This window comes from Moschus berezovskii, chromosome 4, assembly GCF_049115385.1.
Source record: "Moschus berezovskii isolate FMDL1 chromosome 4, NW_MosBer_1.0, whole genome shotgun sequence".
Taxonomy (NCBI): domain Eukaryota; kingdom Metazoa; phylum Chordata; class Mammalia; order Artiodactyla; family Moschidae; genus Moschus; species Moschus berezovskii.
This window is the reverse complement of record NC_142463.1, coordinates 115254370-115271365: the sequence shown is the minus strand read 5'-3', so window position 1 is coordinate 115271365 and position 16996 is coordinate 115254370. Positions and strand designations below refer to the sequence as shown.

The 16996-nt window shown below is 53.8% G+C and overlaps 1 pseudogene; it reads right to left on the bottom strand.

Moving 5' to 3' along the window:
• Nucleotides 1-11534: 11534 nt before the first annotated feature.
• Nucleotides 11535-11865, bottom strand: LOC148778229 (mth938 domain-containing protein pseudogene; annotated as a pseudogene).
• Between the last annotated feature and the right edge of the window lie 5131 nt (nucleotides 11866-16996).

Below are 16996 nucleotides of genomic sequence, written 5' to 3'. Positions count from 1 at the left end.
GCCTGTCTGCCTTGGTTGTGGCACTTGAATTTTTTTTTCCCTCCACTTAGACTGCTTTAGGCATTTCTGGGTGCGAGGGAGATGATGATGGGAGATTTGGTGTCCTGTGAGGAGTGACACTTGTTTAGGAGTGAGGGGGCTTGGGGTGGGTATTAGGAAACCAGTTTGAGGAGCGACCAGCAGCTACCACTGAGTTTCATTTAGTTTCATCTTGAAAGTGTCTCCCTAATCTCCAAGGATTTCTGTTCTGTGTTCCTGGCATGATGGTGGGCACCATCCTGCGCTGAGGGGCAGGCTTGTTAATTCCTCATAGTATAAGCTGGGTACTAGGGACCAAATGTAGAAGGAACCAGGTGTCCTGGTTTATAGTTAGTTCTTCAGGGAGGAGGGGGAGGGAAGGCATCATGCCAAGGAGGGGGGCCAGGGCTAGTCTACAGACGCAAGAGGCACGGCCCAGGCAGTGCCAACTCCTTTTCCCCACCCTCCAGTCCTTTGGTGGTGGTGGCGCGGGAGGGAGAGAGGGGGTGTTGGGGGTGATCTGGGCCAGTCCAGCCTCCCAAAGCCCTTGCCAACCTAGGTCCTGAAAGGAGCTGCTGTTTTCTGAGCCATCCCCCCACCCTCCACCATGAGCAGAGCAGCCAACTTGTCTCAGTGGATATCAAATGGCAATGACTCCCCTGGGGGGGGGCAGGGTTATGGTCCCATCCCTTCTGTGGCTCAGTGCAGAATCCCACTGCTGCCCCCACTCTGGGGGAAGAAATCTGCCCCCAACATTGCCCCACATGCAGTCTGTGGACACATCTGTTTGTGTGGGCGGCTTGGCTGTCAGGCCCCTGGCATCTCCCACCTCGTCCTTGTGCCCCACTGGATGGTGGGTGCCCCATCTCTGCGCCTGCACCTCTGTGCACACTGGCTTGGGCTAGAAGGGAGGGGCATGACATAAGACCCAGGGGCCTCCTTCCCCAGTCCTCCCTAGGGACCAGAAAGGCTGGGACACTTGGATCTGGTGAGCTTAAATGAAGTCCTCTGGGGCCATGCTTGGATTGATTGAATACGGGGTTTGGGCTCTGGGTGGGGGGGTGAGTCATGCAGAAAGATCCGCTTCTACAAAAAGGAGAAACAGCTTCTTGCACCTTTTAGTAAAATGTTTGGTTTCTGCACACAAGATGGACGGTAGGCTGAACCCCCTGGCACTGGTGGGGAGGGAAAGAGATGTTGGGCCACAGAGCCCCTCAGCTTTCCTGCCAAGGGTTATTTAGGACAGAACGAAGAAACTTCCACTCTCAATCCCCTCCCCAGCCAGCCTAGATTCTTCTCTTGCCTGACTGGTCAGTTCTACGGTCCGGGTTGAGGCCAAGCTTTCCAGGATGGTGGTGAGGCCCTGGAAGGGGCAGAGAGAAGGGAGAGTCCAAGGCACACCGTTAAGATGAAACTGCAGAAAGATTCGAGAGATGGGAGATCTGGAATCCAACTGTTTTAGCACCCTGTGAAGGATGGTTGGAAGGGGCAGCTCTGGGGAATCAGAGCTGTCTGAGTTTACCACATCACCCCTTCTCTTCCATAGGCTGAGTTCGATGCTTTTCTCCCTTCATCAAGTTTATTATAGGTGTTGCCACCCTTTTCATGGAGATAGTGCAGTCTGAGTGGTCCCTCTTCATCCCCTCCCCCACCAGAACCTTGAAAGGGCAGAGAGAAAGGGATTATGGGAAAGACTCTCCCGTGGGTGTCAGCCAGCTGGGAGCTGGGTTTGAGGTGGTGGGGAGAAGGGAGGGGTTGGCTCTGGAATGCAGGAGAGAAGCGAGAACTGAAATGATGGCCTGGAGAAGGAGGCTGGAGAAGCACGGGCTTGAGAGGGCTTAGTTAGCACTTCAGGTCCCTGAAAAGATGTCGTATTGAGGGAGTGGAAGTGGCCAATGGCAGGAGACCTGGGGAAAGGGTTGGGGCTGCAACTTGGAGGACTTAGGCTAGATTTCAGGAAGCGTGTCCATAGAAGGAAAGAGATCGGAAATGGAGTTTGGAAAAGAGAGGGAGACCACCCTGTGGGCTCTAGCAAAAACAAAAAAGCTCCCAAACAAACAAAAAAGCCCGTCATTAAGGCTTGTGAGGGGAGCTGTGAAACTCAGAGAAATGCAGGGATTACGGTGTCAGGTCAAGAGGCCTCTTCTGGAAGGAAGGTGCGACCCACAGTGTGTCCCAGGGTGCATTTCTGTTGCCTGAGAGGCAGAGGCATAGCAGTTAGGAGCACAGCCTTGGAGTCAGATTTCCTGGGTTTACAGTCCATCTTCTGCTGCTTCGTAGCTACACGTTTCCTCATCCTTACAATGGGGCTAAAAGTTACAGTTGTGGATTAGCAGGGCCAGTACTTGTACAGGGCTTGGCATGGCGCTCAACAAGTGAAAACTGAACACTTGCAGCTGTTGGCTGTCGTGGTTCCCTCGCGTATGTGACTCCTTCTACTCCATCATCTTGCCTGGCTCCTGGGCCCGCCACAGCCCTTCGCTTTTTCTGAGGTCTGTCCTAGGTCTCTATGTCTCCTCCCTTCTAGACTTTGGAAAAGTGGGAGAATGATCAAGTTGTTTAAGATGAGCTTCCTGTCTTCGTTCCAACAGTCTGGCCGGAGCCAGAGCCTGGGTCTCCACGTCCCTGGCCCTTTCTTCCCATAAGTTCTCACCTAGCAGATGTCTTGTGTTCAACTCAGATATGACAAATGTAACTGAGCTGGTGAGCTTCCCTAAGAGAGTGTCTCTCCCCATTCTGGGCAACTTGTTTCTTCCGGCCAAAGATGGCAGCTTCTTTCTGTCCCCACATCTCACCCTGGTCCCTCCATGGCCCTGCCTGTCCCCTCCCGGCCATTTTCCCCCACCCCCCGCAACTCCTTTCAGCTGTGTGAGCCAATCTCTTCCCTGCCCCTGATCAGCCTGTCCATCCCGTTAGCCTGGGTGCCCACAGCAGCCTCCTCAGGACTCTCCTGACTGCCGCGTTTCTTTCTCCTGATGCTCTCCGTTTACTTCACAGAATCATCGCTGGAATTGTCATCATGAAGCGTCAGTTTCACCTTGCCCCTTCCTTCCCAGACATCTCTCTCGGTTTTCAGACTAAAGTTCCCAGCCACAGTCTTCAAGCTGCTTTATATCCGCCTTTCTCCTCTCCCCTACAGCACCGCCTGTTTAGGGACCGCAGGCTATTCAGACCTTGTGCCAGGGGAGCATATCCCACGGCAGGCCCTGAGCCACGCCCTCACGCAGGCCTGTGGGTCTTACCCTTGCCCCTCCTGCACATCTCCGTCCTCCTGTTTCCCTGTCTGCTCTGTCGTCTTGTACCCCTTCTTGTCAGCATCCTGCCGGTCCCTTGTCCTTTGTGTCTGTGACTTTGCCCAGGACGACCTGGGCAGGTAATATTGGAGGGGACATCCTGTCTCCTTGAATAACGGGGGCTCCTCTCGGGAGGGGCCTACACCCCTGTCAGATTTGTCCCTGAAGCAAATGCATCTTTTCCCTCCCTGGATCCCTCTACCCCAGGGCACAGAGTGCCTGCTGACCAGCTTGATCCTAGGTGAAAAGTCTTTCTGGTTGCTAATCCTGGGGAGGATCCTGACTTTTAAGGCTCTAGAAGCTTAGGGGTGTCCTAGCCTAGGGTGCACATTCGTGCATGCTAAGTCACTTCAGTCATGTCCAACTTTGTCAAGAATACTGGAGGGGCTGCCATGCCCTCCTCCAGGGCATCTTCTGACCCAGGGATCGAACCTGCGTCTCTTACATCTCCTGCGTTGGCAGGTAGGTTCTATCCACTAGTGCCACCTGGGAAGCCCAGACTAGGGTATACATAAGACCCTATTATCCAGTTCTCCTGGGAACTGCCAGAGACATTTATCTCCTACCAAGCGTCCCATCCTGTGGAGACAGCTTCATCCTAAGATTACAGGCAGCAGACTAAGCTGCTGGCCCAAACACAAAAATCCACAGGGTATCCACCGAAGTTTTCTCTCCTCACCAGGAAGGTCTGCCCCTGCCTGATGTTGGACTTGTCAGCGGGCATCTGGATTGCGAAAGGGGCAGAGACCAGATATCCAGCCTGAGACAGGCCCGTGGTCTTGAGCATACCTCTGGGCGGGAGCTTGCAGGCTAGGAGACATGTGGAGATAGTTTTCAAGTGGGGTTCTCAAGTTCTCAAGTAGGCCAGATCTTTTAGCATTATATACTCAGCTTCAGCCCTCATCCTAGTTCCAATCCCAAGACCTTTTCCCCACATCCAAATCTCCCTGGTTGATCTGCTTAAAAAAAAAAAAAAAGCCACAGGCAACAGCAAGAGGAGAAGGTAAGGATGTCTGAGTCTAGGGTGGTGGCTCTCAAACTTGTTGATTTCAGGACTCCCTTCACATCTTAAAATTTACTGAGTTTTTTTCATGTGGATTACGTCTGCTGATAGGTTAGAAAGGAGAGCAAACTTAAAATGTGTATTAATTCATTCAAAAATAACAACCTGTTTTGGATGTCAATTTTAAAATAGCTATATTTAAAAACAAAGTTTAGTAAGTGGTACTGTTTCATTGTCTCAAATCTGTGTGATATCTGGCTTAACAGAAGACAGTTGGTATCTCATATCTGCTTCTGCATTCAATATGTTACAATATCACATTGATTCTGGAAAATTCTACTCAATACCCATGAGAAAATGAAAGTGAAAAAAAAAAAGCAAATGACATATTAGTGTTATTATGAAGATAGGTTTGGAAAAGCCCTCAGTGATCTGAATATCCTGGCTGATTTCTCCCTGCTGCCCATGGTCTTCTGAATATTTTCACTCGGGAGGTGGTATGGGGTAGTGATTCATCATGTGGGTTCTGGAGACAGACTACCTGCTTGAGCTTGAACCTCAGTTCTGCCACTTGCTAGCTGTACAACCCTGGGCAAATTATTAACATCTCTGGGCTTCAGCTGTCTCGTCTATAAAATGGAACTTTTAAGTAGTGTCTAGTTTTTAGAATTGTTGAGAATTAGATGATCTAAGGCTAGAAAAGGGCCTAACATGGTGCTGAATCGTATGAGCTCTCAGTAGATCCCAGAGCCCTGTCCCTGAATGCACTGCCCAGGGCCCAGAAGGCAGGGTGGTGCAGAACTGACTTTTCCCATGTTGCAGATATGGGCTTGAACCAGACAGAAAAACTGATTTGTGCGAGGTCCCAGAAATAGTTAACAGGGTTGTTGGGCCTGAACCCAGGAGTCCTAATTCTTAGTCCTGCACTTTCCCCATCAGACTGTTTCAGTGGAGGGAAAAAACTCAAGATCCTCAGAGAGGGGAGCAGACCTTACCTTTCCCCCAGCAATCCCAAGTGTGCCATCGATGGCTAAGGGCAGAGCAGGAAGGCGGGTGGCAGGGAGGACCTCCTGACATCAACACCAACTGCAAAAGGAGGCAGCAAGCCAGGAGAAGACATTCCTCAGGCCAGGTTTTCCATTGTGCCTTGCGGGGAGCATTTCTGTAAGGTGGCCCCAACCCTCTCTTCTGTGGGTTCCTGACCCAGGGCAGAGGAAGTCTGTAATCAGCAACACTGTTTCTCCGTGGTGTCCCTTTTCCTGCTCTCTGCCTGCAGCCCTTTCTCGAGCACCACTCCCTCTCAGTCTCCCAGCCCTGGGGTGCCTTTCCCCGTTGCTCCAACCCTGCCCTTTGTCCTGCGGTGCCACAGGCAGTGCTCGCACTTTGGGAAGGCAGGGGTGGTGCTGAAGGTGCTAATGGAGGTGGGGGAGGGATGGGGTGGGTCCCTGGCCAGGAGGAGAAGCCTCTTCCCACAGCCTGGGGAAGGGGATGAGGCAGATGGGGGAGACAGACAAACATATGGTGGTGGTGGGGGCAGGGGTGGAGGGGAGCTAGTTCTGGCTCTTCGGCTCTTGTCTATCAGCCAAATCCCCCTGGGCTGAGCCGCAGGCACTACCTTGTCTGAAGCCTAAACACCCCGAACTCCAGGCACACACCCTGAGCAGGATTCTGGACGGTCAGGACCCACATGCAGCCTGGCGACTCTAAGACACGGCAGGCTGAGGTTTGAGACCTTTCTGCCAATTGCTTGGTTTTGCTTCTCCCACCCACACAGCTCCCTTGAATAGATGGGAAAACTGAGGCCAAAAGTGGGTGGGCTCAGACTGCCCACGTGCTTCTTCAAGAGTCCAGCCTGGGAGGAAGGATCCTGGTCTCCCACAGCACTGCCCCTCCTCCTCCCAGTCCCCCTGGCTTTTTCCACTTGGAGAGTCCTGACAAGTGGCAGGTTTGGGGGCCCTGGTCTAGTCTTCTTCTCCTGTCTCCTGGGCAGTGCCCCCAGGGGAGCCGTTGGGGGCTAAGATCTCTACAGTCTCAGCCCTGCCCCATCCCCTGCCTCCACCCACGAGGCTGGCAGCAGCGCCTCCCCCCGCCTCCCCTGGGCTGTGGGACAGGGAGAGGGCCGAGGGGCTGGACCTGCATACTAATGTCCTGCCCATTGTCAAAGCCCCTTTGTGCCCGGGAGCTCCATTGAGGCGGCTCCGGGGCGGGCACAATGGGGGCTCTGTCCCCGAGTTCCCCCAAACAGTCACCTGCTTTCAGAGCCTCCCCCCACCCCCACCCCCACCCACCCCAGTGTCCGGAGGGCCCAGTGAGTGCGGGGGAATGAGCCCAAGGCCGGGGGGATGGGCAGGAGGCGACCCCGCCTTCCCTGGGCAGGCTGGGGAGATGGGCACCGGGCAGGGAGTGGCCCCGGCTCCCAGCGGGGCGGGGCCGGGCAGTCTGTGGACGGACTTGGAATTCAGGTTCCATGAGGCCGGCCCAGGGGAAGGGGCACGCAGCCTGCCCACTCCCTGGCTCCACATGCCCAGCCACCGCGGCCGGTGGCTGCCCGCCTCTCCTCCCGCTCCAACCACGAGGCTCATATATGCAGAGACACACAGGCGCACGCTCTTGTATGCGGCCCCACACACGCTCTCGTCCGCACATCTGAGCGGAGGAGGCGCCCGGGCCAGCAGGCCGGCTCAGGCACACCGACCCAGCCGCCACTGGCATAAATGCACCTGCACACCCGCCCGCCACCCGCTGTGCACCCCTTCCAGCAGCCTCTGGCAGCTCAGCGCCGCGCCCCCCGCCCGCCGCCATGCCCTCTCTGCCCCCTGCTGCTCCAACACAGGTTATAACAAGTTTGCACTTGTGACTTCAAGAATGTAGCCCTGAGGCGGGAAATGTCCCACTGCTCCGGACCTCTCCTGCTTATATGTTAACCACGGACCCCGCCTCCGCTGAACTCTGAACAGGCTCCCGTCATCTCACCGCCCACAGAGAGGTTTGGTGGGCCCAGGACCCTGGCCCCAGGGCTCAGCCAGAATAGGAATGGAGCAATGAGGGAACGATGACTCTCAAGCCGCCCCAGCACAGATCCAGGGCGACCGCCTCTGCACCTGCCCAGTGCGCTCCGGTCACAGCCTCTTACAGCCCTGTGAGGCAGACGGCATCATTATTATTTTCCCATTTTACGGGAAGGCTCTGACCAGCTGACATGATATATCCAGGTGGCAAGACTGGGAGTCTGTTCTGGAACGGAGGTTTCTTGCCGCTTGCTGTTTTTCTGGGGTTTTTTTTTTTTTTTTTTTGGTTGCGGGGTTGTTGGTCACTGTCTGCCTAGGGGCTTCCTGGTTGGTAAAGAATGCACCTGCAATGCAGATCCAGGAGACTTGGGTTCGATCCCTGGAGCAGGAAGCTTCCCTGGAGGAGGGCATGGCAACCCACTCCAGTATTCTTGCTGGGAAAATCCCATGGACAGAGGCGTCTGGCGGGCTACAGTCCATGGGGTCGAAAAGAGTCGAACGTGACTGGAAGGGCTGAGTACACACATGCACCGTCTGCCTCTTGACTTCCTCGGATGACCTACTCCATGTGGAATTTTATCAGAGCTATCTTTTGCCCGTCTTAGTTGGGAAGAGTCAGGGCATATTGGGATGGGTGGCAGAGGGGAAAAAAACAGGGACAAGAAGCTTAAATGGGATTCTCAGTCTAGAAAGAACTTCGAAAGGTCACCTTGACCTCTGACCACCTCTGGGCAGGGTGAGTCTACCTCCTTTCCTTTCCTGCATTCCCATGAGCCCCACTCCCCCGCTGCTGACTGGATCACTGGAGAGAAGCCACACGGCCCTCTTGGCTACAGTTTAGGGATTGAGATCTGTATTAAGTCCATGACACCTGACTCTGACCTTCCCTGTTAATATCCTATGTCTGTATAAGGATCTATGGGCTTTCCTGGTAGCTCAGCTGGTAGAGAATGTGCCTGCAATGCAGGAGACCAGGGTTTGAGTCCTGGGTCAGGAAAATCCCCTGGAGAAGTGTTTGTCTACCTTCTCCAGTATTCATGGGCTTCCCTGGTGGCTCAGACCTGGGATCAAACCCAGGTCTCCTGCATTGCTGGCGAAGTTGTTACCAGTAGGACCCTTCTATTCCTTACCCCACTGCTCATCTTGGATGCTCCCCGGCTGGCTACCAGGTTCAGGTTAAGCTGCATGATTCATCTGTCTTCCTCCATGCATGAACTCCAAGTGCCCCTTCAAATGCTCCCATTGGAGAAGGGGGCCTGGCCAAAATCTTCAGCCCCTCCAGCAGCATGCTGGCTCAGTGGAGGGATGGGGGAAGCCACCTCTGAATCTAGTTCTGCATCTAGTCCGTATCTTCATGCCACCCAGCCCCCAAACTTCGACTCAAACAAGGAATGTGGATGAGGAGTAAGTGGACAGTTGGGGAAGGACGGAGCGATTCCCTCCCAGGGTGACAGTAGACCTTCCCTAGGTTTCTCTGTATGAGGGTCAGGGATTGTTCTTCATGCGTGAAACCTGAGAAGGAAAGGGAGTGCCGAGGACCCTCGTCAGGGAAGGTGGATCAGTCTCCTGAATACACATCGGAAGCACAGGGTACCTATGGGTTTCCATCTCCATCGAGGGGAAAAATAAGAGGAAATCGCTCAGGCAGCAGCAGGTCAATTTTGACTTAACGGGAAGCGCTTCCTGGGCGTAAGGGATTACCAGGCAAAGGGAAGGGTGGAGAGAGGTGGAGGACCCACTCCCCTTGAGGAGAAAGAGAGGCCTGCTTAAGTCCCCTGTTGGACAGAGGTGGGGGTGATCTAGGAGACAGTCCCACAGGGGCTCAGAGCCCCTGTGGGCCGCGTGATTTCCAGCTGTCTCAGAGAAGCTCTCTTGATCAGTTTCACAAACCCCACACAGAGTGTCATTGGATCCGCCCTCTCCTAATGGGCCCCCTTCTGCTGTTTCTTCCAGCTCTTCTTGGTCTATCTCTGGGCCAGCTGCTGTTGGGGGAGGGCGGGTTAGGGTTTGGATTAGATTCCTGAGGCCTGCTGATGGAAGGGGCACACTGCACACCCTGGGCTGGGGCTGTGGTTGGAGGGGAAGACCTCAGTGGCTAATCTCCCAGGTTGGCCCTTCAGGACCCGAGGGTCAAGAAAGGATCTTGTAGGAAGAGAGAGGCTGGAATGAAGAAGAAAGCCAGGGTCATTCTCTGATTCTGGTGCTGCAAGCTGGCTCTGTGACTGTGGGAAGGTTACTCAGCTTTTCTGGGGCTTGGCTTCCTCTTCGGTGGGATGAGGGGATTGGACAAGATGACCATGGGGGCCTCCCAGCGCCGCCATGCCATGACGGTAGAGCGGTCAGAGGAAAAGCACAGACCTCGGTTTCAGCGGGCCTGGGTTCAGCTTGCAGTCACCGCCTCTTCACTAGTGGTCCTCCTGGGTGAGTCTGGTTCCCCCCATTCACATGAGGGCAATGGCATCACCCAGCTTCCAGGGAGGATAGAGGATGATGCAGCGTGCAAACACGCAGCCCACGGCCTGGCTCATTGTAAGGACCGAGGCAGGGAAGTCCACGGCACATGGGGACACGGACGAGGGGCAGCAAGTCACACTGAGGCTGTGGGCATCCAGAAGGGCTTCCCAGAGAAACCAACATCCACCCTGAGGCTTGAAGGAGGGGCAGAGACCGACCGAGGGGAGTGGGGAGCGGAAGGGAACTTCACGGCAGAGGCCCCGCTGTTTGCCCGGCTGTTGGTGAGAGAAAGCATGGCCCACTCAGGCCCTGGGAGGAGCTTAGTGTTCCTGGAGGACAGAGGCCATGTGTGAGGGGCACGTGGAGGGCCAGGAACACGGATGCTGGAGAGGGCAGCTTAGTACACGCTCTGTCCTGCCTGTAACCCTAGGAGCTTGTGAGTTGGGGTCCCTGTTGCATCTTCCTTTTCCTACTTTTCTTTTTCCCAAGCTCAGTCCTCTTGTCTTTGGTCATGTGGGTACAGGGAAGCACTGGGCTCCCCAAGAGGACCTGGTTGGTCCAGGGAGAAGCCCTGGTCCCCAGTTACCTGAGTTGGGGCCAGTCTGGGGTCCAGGTCTGGAGTTTTCTGCCTCTCTCCTTTCCCACCATGAAAGAAATATCTGCTTTCAGCTGAAGACTCTGGATTTCTGGCACTGAGGCTCCCTGTGTTCCCTCTGTGGCCCTTGGCTGCCGCACTGCCCCCTCATGCTATAGAGGCGAGAGTGTTGGTGGAGGTGGGCTGAGGGCAGTGTGGAGTGAGCCCAGAGGGAAACCAGAGAGAAGACAGGTCTTCAGCCTGGAGTAAAGGCTGATGGGGAGACCGAGTCAGTGCCTTCCGCTGTTCAAAGGTTGACACTGTCACGGGAAACTCGGAGGAAGGGCTTCCCAAGGATGAAGCAGGTCACACGCCAGAAAGGGGGCCTGAGGGAGGGAAAAGAGATGTACAATTTCAATCCTATGGGTTCTTTTAAAGCCAAGAACTACCGAGCCAAAGCTCTGTGCTAGGCACTGAGGAGTTACCAAGATGAACCCTGCACTGGCCAGGAAGCAGTTCAGAAATGATTCTCCTGGGGTTTTCTTGATGGTCTAGTGGCTAAGACTCCATGCCGCCAATGCAGGGAGGCCTGGGTTCCAACCTTTGTCTGGGAACTAGATCCCACATGCTGCAGCTAAGACCCAGAGCTTCCAAACAACTAAATAATTTAAAGTAAAAGAAATGATTCTCCTGATTGGGAAGGGGAGCATGATCCTTCCTGGAAGAAGTGGAACAGATAAAAGGCCCCCTCTGGCAGCTTCTCCTGAGGGTACTTCCACACCGGGGGAAACGCTCAGGCCTCCTCTGCTGCCTACATTGCCTCTTGGAGCCTCCACCGACTGGGACCTAGGCCTCCCTCCTCACTAGCCACACGATGTCTAAGGTCCCAGACAAGAAAGGGGATAGAGAAGGGGACCCTCAGCCAGCAGGTAGTCAATCTCCCTGTTTTCTCTCAGGTGGGAAGTCACACTGGTCCCAGGATCCTAAGAAGCCAGTCCCATCAACCTGGCCTCTCTCTGGCTTCCCAGGTTCTGGTGGCAGACATGCCATCAGACAGCTCAGTGGCTCCCTGGCCTCCACCACAAAAACCTTATCTCCTGGGGCCTGGCATCCTGGGCTCTTTAAAAAGTTGTAAACAAAATTTGTTTTATCATTGCTTAGTGATTTATTCTTTTAAGGCTCCATCAGCAGAGGGAATGGAAGACCACTTCCACCCTGACACCTTGGGTAACCAAGGCATTATCGTCATTTGGACCCGCACATCAGTGCCTTGTTTCCTGAGGTATTGCACAGTTAAGGGGGGTACCTTCCAGGCCTCAGTCATCCCCTGGCCAATCACAAGGATCTGCACACCCTTCTTGACAACTTCCTGCTCATCTGTAGCCTGCACACCAGGAGAATTCTCAGTTCCTGTCAAGACTTCCCCCTGGCCACACTTTGTAGTCCTTATAGATTTTGGTAGAGCCTGGTACTTCATTTGCCCCCATGAGAGGGTGGCAATTCAGGTGAAGACATAAGGAACTTAACTGAAATCCAGTGTGCTCTCTTCAGAGATGCATTTTGAAACAGCTCTGTGCTTTACCCCTCATCCTGGGCTTTGAAGAGCCTGCCAGCTGCCTGGAGCCATCAAGGCGGGGGGTGGGGGGGAGCAGGAGGGAAAGGGGCTGCAGGGCATGATGGAGATACTGGATTCTATTGGGCATCCCTCACTGAACACCTTTCCTACCGTTTGGCAGGGTGAATGGGTTTGGAGGGAGCTTCGTCTTGGGAATTATAGGAAAGTAGGTTGAAGGAGGTGGGCTGAAAGCCTCCTCCAGTTCCAGGGCTATAGCAAGTCCTGCTTCATGGAACACTGTTACCCTGGAGAAAGGACAAATAAGACAGGGGAGCTGGAGCGCCGTCAAGCCCGAGTGGGTGTGGAGAGGCACCGTGAGTAAGGTCCACGGGACCTGGAGAGCAGAGGGTCCAGCTGTCCATTATATAAACGTTAGCAAGTTACTTTACCTCTCTGAGCCTTAGTTTCTCTAATTTGGTAGATATTTTTCTTTCATCTGCAAAGTAGGCTAGTAATAATACCTTATATTTACATAAGGGCCTTAGAGATGTCACAAACTTTAACTCCTATAATCCCAACCACACAATGGAAGGTTTTATTGCCTCCTTAGGTGAGGAAATGGAGCCCTAGAGAGATGAAGAGATTGATTGGCGTTCCCATGCCTGGTAAATGGCACAGACCAGGATGGCAAATAGTGGAAAAGAAGAATAGAATAGATAGGGACCTCTGGCTGTGACTCAGACCTGCCTAGATAACAAACAGCTTTCATTTGTAAGGCTAACTGCATTGGAAAATGGCTCTCTGTATCACCATGTTGAGAAAGATTCTGAGGCTCACTGAGAAAAAAAAATGGACTGTGATGAACCAGTGATATCTTTGAAGGGCGGGAGGTGGAGTAAGTGACGGCCCACCTGAAGTATGGTTGGCATCCCCAGCCAGGAGTCAGGCCAGGACTTCATGTCTAAGTACTTCCCCCACACTGAGCAATTAGGTTAAGTTCAAAGGCACCTGCTTAAAAGAGAACTAAGATATAGCCTCTGCCTTCAAAGAGCTCACCATCTCTCAAGGACAGAGGAGTGCTAAACTGATGACGTGGTAAAATGCCCCAGGAATGTAGAGGGCATCTCGATAAAAGCTTGGGAGCCATGCAAGTGGGGTGCAGGCTGCATTTGAAGAGCCAGTGGACGTTCTGTATGGCTAGAATATGAGGTCTGAAGGGGAAAAGAACCAGAGGGAGAGGCTGTGAAAATCAGGGTGGTATCAGATGGGGAAGGATTCAGAATGCTATGTCTAGACGTTTGGGTTTTATTGCAGAAGCTGTAGAACTCCTTGAGGATGGAAAGGCAGAGCGATGGGATGTAACCATTCTGTTGAAAGGCACTGCTGTGGCTGAGGTGGTGGAGGTGAGGGAGGCGAGGCTGGGGGCAGGGAGACAGAAGATCATTGCAGTGTTTCAGGTGAAAGAGAACTTGGGCAGCCTCAAAGGAGATAGAGAGAAGCCCACAAAGGCAGAAGTGATAAGACCTAGTGAGCCGCTGGATGCGGGGAAAGAGAGAAACGGAGGGTGACTCTAAGGTTGTAGCTTGGGCACTGAATGGGCGGTGAAAAGGAAACTCAAAGAGTTTAAGTGATTTTCCCCCAATCCCAAAGCCTAGACGTGGCAGAGCTACTAAGAGCTAATCAAGGTCTCCAGATCAGTGGGTCCCCATCACATTGCAGTTAAGGGTCAAAGGAGAGAGTGTGCAGAGCGGACAGGCTGGTCATCAGTCTCACGTGATGCAGAGAGACTGCTGGGGTCAAGGGCTGAGAAAACGCCCTTGAATTTGATGACTGGAAGTTCAGCTGTGACCTTGGAGAGAGCTTCTTGGAGCTCTAGCTGCCACCCAGCTGGCTGTGAGGATCAAGTGAAATTGCTTCTAACGTGCTTTGCAGAACGCAGAGCCTGGTAGTCTGAAGGAGACTGGTGCTCTTGTTTTTATTGTTATTAAATAGATTGGACCACTTGAGATTTCTGACATTTTAAAAAATGGGTAATTTCCTATGGTTTAACCTAATAGCAAAAGGAGTGGGCTGGGGTGGAGGTAGGGTGGCTAGGGCAGGAGTAGCCGGCTGCACTGGGCACAGGCAGTCTCCTGGGGCTGCGGTGCCCTGCCCCCTGGTGGTGGGAAGGTGAGCGTCAGCACAGACCGGGGGCGGGGTGTGGGGGGCAGGTAACCTGGTGAAGCTTGAATTTGCGGAGTCCTCTCTTCTGCTCCCCTCCAGCCATCTGCAGGCTTGCCAGCACCCTCTATGCTAAGTGCAGCTGGGTGTGGGGGTGAACTCTCCCAGGGGTCTCTGTCTGGAAGAATACTTATAACTTCAAACTAGGGTGATCCTCTCAACCAGTATCATTGAGTTCTATGGAGAGTCTCAGGAACCCAGGCCAGGTGGCGACTGATTAAAGAGTCGGGGCGGGCTGACACATGAACACGAGGTCTTGAAGCAACCCCTTGGTCATCGGCAGCCCAGCTCCTCTGAAACCTGCCCCAGTGTCCTTGGGGAGCTTTCGGTGTCTCAGGTCTTACTGATGACAACAGAATAACAATGGCAGTGGACGCTGTTTGCAGGAATGCCATTGCTTGTCAGCGCCTCAGCGGTGCCTTAGCGCCCGATTTTTCTGGTTCTTCAGTCGAGGTGAGGAGGGGGTGGTCAATATCTCTGAGACGTTCTGAGGTGAGGATTCAGACGGGGCCAGGCCAGGAGGCGCCCGGGATGGCTGGAGCTGGGGCTGAGGAGGCTGGTGCATCCTCCGTCCTCAGCTGAACTCCGCGTGGTGCCGAGCTCCTCACATAGGGCCGGGACGCGCAGCCCTGCGGCCCACACCATGGGTCGGGGCAGACGCTATGGCCGGTGGTGACTCACAGAGGGAGCGCATGCCGCGGGCAAGGGGAGGCAGGTGCATCAGAGGCAGTCTCGGAAGTCACCTCCCTCTGCAGCTGGGGGAGGGGGTCCCCGAGGGGCCACCCCCTCCCCCCGCCCCGGCGGTTCTTTGCAGGAACACTGTTCCCTTCTCGTTCGGGACAGAAGTCAGTGCCAGGGAAGTGGGGCGGAGGAAGGGGCTGTGGTCCTAGTCAGCCCACACTGACCGGGGTGGCGTCTGGACAGAGGAGAACATCTGACATGGCTCCATCGCTGTGTTCCTCCCTCCTTTGACCGGAAAGCGCACAGAGGGTCAGAAGGGCCAGATGGAGGTCACAGGCTCCCAGGAAATGCTTTGAAGGCTTTTATCCTTTCTTTTGATCAGACTATGAGAACTTTCCAAACGTTGACACAAGGGAAGAAAAGCCCATTCTTCCTTGGGCCAGGGCCTTGTGTCAGGCCGAGGCTACAGGATGGGAGGGAAGGGGAAGGAGACAGGAGGGTGGGAGGCAGAGCCTGCAGCGACTCAGCTGGCAAGGCAGGCCCCGGACACACACACGGCCCTTCTTTTCCCCACCTCAAGAGTTGTGTGCATCTGGCTTGGTTTCTATTTGTTTATTTTCTTTGGGGCAGGACAGGAGGAAGATTAATGAACAAAGACATCAACTTTCAAAAGAACCCCAAACCCAACTCCATTCTTCTCCCAACCTTGAGGGCTTACATAACCCTGCAGTGCTTTTCTTCCAGGCCTTCCTTGACACCGTCTCCTTTCTCCTCTCTTCCCCTCGCTCACATTTAGAACACTTGGAAGCCGAGAAATGCTTCTTTTCAGTCCCCACTGTGCAGCTGATCTCCTCCTGGAGGCCTCCAAGGTTGCTATTCAAGTTGGAGCTGGTATCCAAAACAGAGATAATATGGTTGGTGAGAGGAGGCTACGTAGTGGTCTCCTGTCTCCACCAAGGCCAGTGGGAGGGATGGGACCCGTCTGCACTGGGAGGGGCTCAGGCTAGACGTGGACTTTTAAAGCAGGACGTGACCTTGGTAACTCTCAAGCACAGTGCATCCCAAATTGACCCAGCAACAGGTTCTAAAAGGCAGAAGGAATTTTATCCCAGAAGATACAGGGGTGGGTCATGAGCTCCCACACCCTGGATATCCTTGAATTCTTTTAAATTACATAACATTTTCACTCGACTCCATTTTACATTGTTTGTTGAATACTGGGGCTTCCCTGGTGGCTCAGACAGCAAAGAATCTGCCTGTAATGCAGGAGACCTGGGTTTGATCCTTGGGTTGGGAAAATCCCCTGGAGAACGGACCTTCTCCAGTATTCTTGCCTGGAGAATCCCATGGACAGAGGAGGCTGGCAGGCTACAGTCCCTGGGTCGCAAAGAGTTGGACACGGCTGAGCGACTAACACTTAACTGTGTAATATTAACTATGTTTAATAGTAAAATAAGATTTGCCCTCAGAATCCTTGAGTGAAAATAATATCTTAGGAAGGTATGTTAAATTTAATCCTGTGGCTTTGGCACCCAGGTTTGAGAAGTATGGAGCTAATCTGATGCCCTTTTTTCCACAATTAAGGAAATAATGGCCGAAGAAGTTTAAATACCTACCCAAGATCACTGTAAGTCAGAGGCAGAGTTGAGGCAGGTACCGAAAGCTCTTGTTCCCAGTCCAGCCCACTGCCTACCTATGAGTTCCTGACACCCTCGCTCCGTCTCCAGGACTCGAGGCTCAGACACACGCCTACCTCGGCTGTCTCTCTGTGTGTGGCATGGAGGCCTGCCCAGCCTCCAGCCCTCAGGCGTCGTGCTCACAACCCCAGTGTGTGCACGGGCTCCCCCAGCACAGGGCGCCTGAGCGCGGCGGGCAGTTGCCGGGACAGAGAGAGCTGGCACTGCGACCCCCTGGTTCTAGCCCCGTTCATTTATCCACACCCCACTGTGACTGGTTCAGGTGTTCCTGTACCTTCAGACCCAAAGTAATTGGACAGTGGGACCTCTTCCTATCTTCCTAGAAACTGCCTCCCTTTCTGACCCCATTTCCAAACCGCTGCATCAAGAAGCCATTTCTGGAGGGAAGAAATAGGGTGAATGGGAGGTTGTGGGGCTTAGAATGCCTCTACCAACATGGGCACCTTGGCTTTGGGATATGGGTGGGGATACAATGTGACACAGATTTTGGAGG